This window comes from Carlito syrichta, unplaced genomic scaffold, assembly GCF_000164805.1.
Source record: "Carlito syrichta isolate Samal-C Ts95f unplaced genomic scaffold, Tarsius_syrichta-2.0.1 Scaffold304561, whole genome shotgun sequence".
Taxonomy (NCBI): domain Eukaryota; kingdom Metazoa; phylum Chordata; class Mammalia; order Primates; family Tarsiidae; genus Carlito; species Carlito syrichta.
Window position 1 is genome coordinate 284,214 of NW_007248657.1, and position 5,576 is coordinate 289,789.

The 5,576-nt window shown below is 46.8% G+C and overlaps 1 pseudogene across 1 annotated transcript; it reads left to right on the forward strand.

Annotated features, from left to right (window-relative positions):
• The first annotated feature begins 4,038 nt into the window (after positions 1-4,038).
• On the forward strand, positions 4,039-4,606 carry LOC103262598 (annotated as a pseudogene). The gene has a single exon (XR_504445.1). The product of XR_504445.1 is annotated as a 60S ribosomal protein L12 pseudogene (transcript).
• The last annotated feature ends 970 nt before the right edge of the window (positions 4,607-5,576 follow it).

A 5,576-nucleotide genomic window follows, 5' to 3' on the forward strand; every position in this document is an offset into this window, starting at 1 on the left:
CTTTGGGAGGCAGGGATCAGAGGAATGCCTGAACTCAGGGGTTTGAGACCAGCCTGAGCAACATGACGAGACCTCATCTCTACAATAAATTTAAAAACCAGCTGGACATGGTATTTCGTGCCTGTGGTTCCAGCTACTTGGAAAGCTGAGGCAGAAGGATCACCTGAGCCCTGCAGGTCAAGACTGCGGTGGCCGTGAACATGCCTGGATGACAGAGTGAGACTCTGGCTCAAAAAGAAAGAGAAGAAAATTAAGAGTTCTTTGTGTTTTAACATGAGGCAATTTTTGAGATATATAATGGGAAAAAAAAGTGTGGCTGAGAATGCTAGAAGAGAAGGAGAAAACAGATATACTCGTGTGAGATATAGGCACTCAAAACCAACCTGGGCAACATGGCAAGACCTTGTCTCTTGTCTCTATAATGAATCCAAAAATTAGCCGAGTGTGGTGGCATGCACCTGTAGCTGCTTGGGAGGCTGCAGAGAGAGGATCTCCTGAGTCCAGGAGGTTGAGACTGCAGTGAGCTGTGATTGTGCCACTGACTCAAAAACCTCGACTCAAAAAAAAAAAAAAACAGTGCTTGTGTTGACACATTACATGTTTTTGTTTGTTTTGTTTTTCGATTTGGAGTTTCACTCTGTTGCCCAGGCTGGAGTGCAATGGCACCCTCATGGCCACCACAGCCTCGACCTACGATCCTTCCACCTCAGCCTTCCAAGTAGCTGGAACTACAGGCATGTACCACCACACCCGGCTAATTTTTTTATTTATTGTAGAGATGACGTCTCACCAAGTTACCCAGGCTGGTCTCGAACCCCTGGGCTCAGGCAGTCCTCTCATTTCCATCTCCCAAGGTGCTGAGATTATAAGCATGACCCACTGCTCTCGGCCTTATAATGTGTCTTTTTAAGTGTTACACTGTGGCATTATTTAAGAGGCTCTCCAAACATTCTTTAGATTGCAAAGAGAATATATCTGTAATTGACTCTGCTCTTTATTTATTGTCTACAGTCCAGGCACTGTGAAGTTACCAACTAATGTGCAGATTTCTGTCTAGTAAGAAATGACAATGCCAAAGGCTACAATTTTATTATCCCAAGAACTTTAACCTTGTATCTTATGGTAAATTGTAACATTCTTTGCTTTAAAACAAAAGCCTCTAACTTCTGAAGGCAATTTTGAAATATTTTTTAGAAGGCCTCTTCTGACAAGATAGAAACCAATTGTTCCTCCAATAGTGTTTTGTTTTTGCTTTAGAGACGGATTTTTCTCTGTCACCCAGGCTAGAGAGCAGTGGTGCAGTCATGGCTCACTAAAGCCTTGAACTCCTGGGCTCAAGCGATCCTCTAGCCTCAGCCTCTTGAGTAGCTAGGACTGCAGGCACGCGCCACCTTCAATGTCGTCAGAATCAACTTGATCATTGAACTGATCCCGCCCATTATGTAATGAATTGAATGAAACCTTTGGTGAGGACTCATCGTGTGATGGTGAGCTCTTGGACTATGAATTAAATCTTTGACATATTTTTGTTTTACATTTGTATGCAAGACATGTTTAACTTTCAAAAAATTATGCTTTGAAAGATGCAAGAGTTTGTATAAAGTCTTAACTCAGAACATCATAGCAAGAGGACAGAAACTGTGTGACCTGGATGGTGAACACAGCACTGGGTCCCCTGCCCACCTGCCCAGCCTGGTCTCAATCCCCCTACCTGGCCAGACATCGTTCATTCCCTGAGTATTAACTGACTCCCATGGACCAAGCACCCTCTCAGCACTGGGAATACAGCTGTGATGGAATCCAGCAAGCTGTCCTCTGGGAGGATGTCAGAGAGCTGGGGAGACAGTTGGTGGCATCAGACACATAAATGTACAACAGCAACTGGGTGCGGTGGCTCACGCCTATAATCCCAGCACTTTGGGAGGCTGAGGCGGGAGGATCACTTGAGCCCAGGAGCTCGAGACTAGCCTAGGCAACACAGCAAGACTTCACCTCTACAAAAAATAAAAAATTAGCTGGGCATGGTGGCACGTGCCTTTAGTCCCAGTTACTGAGGTGGGGAGATCACCTGAGCCCAGGAGGTCGAGGCTGAGGGTGACAGAGTGAGACTCTGACTCAAAATAAAATACAACAGCATGTCAGGAGGGGACAAATGCTGTGAGGGAAAACACACCAGGGAAGGGACCTCTTGAGCTCTGCTGTCTGGGAGACCACGAGGAGGACACTTTGGGACAGAGCCTAGCACAGTGGGAAGAGCACCCTGGGCAGCTGGAAAAGTAGAGAGAAACTTCTGGAAGGAAGCACCATGAGGGCAGACTCCCTGCCACAGGACCTCGCTGCCGAGCCCAGGCAATGCCTGCCTCAAAGTAAATGTTCCTGAGCAAAGTTGTTATAATGATGCGATCCTAATAACTTGGCCACGTGACCCCCACATTAACCAAAGCCCCCAGCATATGTTTTAAGTTGGGATACGAGTTTGCTAAGCAGACCTTACCAAACCTGCCTTTATACTCTATCTGTTTCCCCATAGATTTCCTGGTCACTTTCTCAGAGTGTGTCATGGCCTGAAGCCCAAACCCTATTTCCTTTGTTAAAATCCTATCTAAGCCCCCATGTCTAAACATTTCTTTGAAGCTGGGCACGGTGGCTTACACCTGTAATTCCAGCACTTTGGGAAGCTGGGGAGGGAGGACTGCTTGAGTCCAGGAGTTTGAAACCAGTCTGGGCAACAAAATAAGACACCGTCTGTACAAATACAGAAAAACAGCCGAGCATGATGGCACTCACCTGTAGTCCCAGCTGTTCGGGAGGCTGAGGCAGGAGGATTACCTAGGCCCAGGAATTTGAGGCTGCAGTGAGCTGAGATTGTGCCACAACCATCCAGCCTGGGCAACAGAGTGAAACCTTGTCACAAAATAAATAAAGTAAGCCGGGCGCAGTGGCTCATGCCTGTCCTCCCAGCACTTAGAGAGGCAGAGGCAAGAGGCTTGTCTTAGCTTGGGAGTTCGAGACCAGCCTGAGCAACATGGCGAAACCTCGTCTCTACAATAAATCAAAAAATTAGCCAGGTTTGGTGGCATATGCCTGTGGTTCCAGCTACTTGGAAGGCTGAAGTGGAAGGATCGCCTGAGCCCAGCAGATTGAGGCTGCGGTGATTGTGAGCATGCTACTGCACTCCAGCATGGGCAACACAGTGAGACTCTGACAAAAGAAAGAAAAAAGAAAGAAAGAAAGAAAGAAGGAAGGAAAGAAAGAAAGAAGGAATGAAGGAAGGAAGGAAAGAAAAGAAAGAAATACTTTGAGTTTTACTTCTTTTTTGTGAGCTGTGGCACTTGCAAATATTAATAAAAATCATATACCTTTTCTCCTGTTAATGTCTTTTGTTAATTTGTAGGCCCACAGGACCAAACATAAGAGAATAGAATGTCCCCTTCAACACTGATTCTCTACCCTTGATACATTTTAGCTGTTATTCTTATTCAGATGTGCCATAATCTAACCAGCTCCCTGTTAGTCAACAAGGTTCCCTAGACAGTACAGAGTTTGCCACTGTCTGCCAGTGTTGGGGTTTATGCTGCAGTTAACAAACACTGCTGGCACAACCAATTGGAGAGACTGGAAACAAAAGGCAGAAATGGCATACACTGGACTAGTTTTAGGATTTCTAATGCTGAAGTGATGACTCATCCCACTTGTACTCAGAGCTGTTTCCTGGGCCATTTGGCTCATCAGAGCAGGAACACCTCCCAGAAACCTTGGGAAATACCAAGGAGGAGGACATCCGGGCTTTTAACTGCTGGTAGGGAGCCCCTTGGAAGTGCGGCTGAGAGGCAACTCCCTGAGGACAGGAATTCTGCTGCATGCAAACACTGCTTAAAGTCGGCCTGGTTTCTCACACAATTTTCCTTGTTTTCCCTAATTACAAAGCAATGCAATCAAAAGCGCAAACAACCAAAGAAAAAACTAGAAACATCGATCTTCATCCAAATTAAAAAAATAATTTTTAAAAACCTATAATCTGCTTTCGGTTTTGGCTCGGCGGAGGCTCAGGTGCAACTTTCTTGGGTCGTCCCGAATCCGGGTTCATCCAACACCAGCCGCCTCCACAATGCCGCCCAAGTTCGACCCCAATGAGATCAAAGTCATGTACCTGAAGTGCACCGGGGGTGAGGTTGGTGCCACATCTGCGCTGGCCCCCAAGATCGGCCCCCTGGGTCTGTCTCCAAAAAAGGTTGGTGATGACATAGCCAAGGCAACCGGTGACTGGAAAGGTCTTAGGATTACAGTGAAACTGACCATTCAGAACAGACAGGCCCAGATCGAGGTGGTACCTTCTGCCCCTGCCCTGATCATCAAAGCCCTCAAGGAACTACCAAGAGACAGAAAGAAACAGAAGAACATTAAACACAGTGGGAACATCACTTTTGATGAGATTGTCAACATTGCCCAACAAATGTGACACTGGTCTCTAGCTAGAGAATGCTCTGGAACCATTAAAGAGATCCTGGGGACTGCTCAGTCTGTGGGCTGCAATGTTGATGGCTGCCACCCCCATGACATCATAGATAACATCAATAGTGGCGCGGCAGAATGCCCCGCTAGTTAAGAAGTAAAAAGGAGCCGGGCTCGGTGGCTCAGTCTGTAATCCCGCGCCTTTGGGAGGCTGAGGTGAGCGGATTACCTGAACCCGTGGGTTCGAGACCCGCCTGGGCAGCAAGACCTCATCTCTACAATAAATAAAAAAAAAAATCAGCCGGGCGTGGTAGCGCATGCCTGTAATTCCAGTAACTCGGAAGGTTGAGGCGGAAGGATCGCCGGAGCCCAGCGGGTCGAGGCTGCGGTGGCCGGAAGCGGCCACTGCACTCCAGTCTGGGAGACAGAGTGAGACTCCAACTCAAAAAACAAAAAAACAAAACAAAAAAAAAGAAGTAAAAAGGAAATATATTTCAATAAAAGGTCATTTAACAACTAGAAAAAATAAACAAAAAACCTATAATCCCAGCACTTTGGGAGGCTCAAGAGAGAAAATTGCCTGAGCCGAGGGGTTCAAGATCAGCCAGGGCAACATGGTAAGACCTTGTCTCTACAATAAATCAAGAAAAAATTAGCGGGTGTGGTGGTGCGTACCTGTGGTCCCAGCCACTTGAAAAGCTGAGGTGGAAGGATCACCCAGGAGGTAGAGGCTGCCATGAGCCGTGATCATGCCATTGGACTTTAGCCTGGGTGACAGAGTGAGACCCCGACTCAAAAAACTTATATGCTTCAATGGAAACTAAAAGAGTATGAAAAGATGGCCAGGCATGGTGGCTAACACATGCAATCTCATCGCTTTGGGAACCTGAGATAAGAGAATTGGAACTGCTTGATCCTAGCGGTTCAATACCGGCCTGGCAACATAGAGAGACTCCCATCTCTACAAAAAAAATGCAAACATTATCCAGGCATGGTGGCTCACACCTGTAGGTAGTCCCAGCTACTGGGGAGGGCAAGATAGGAGGATTACTTGAACCCATAAGTTTGAGGCTGCTGTGAGCTATGCTCATACCACTACACTCTAACCTGGGTAACAGAGAAAG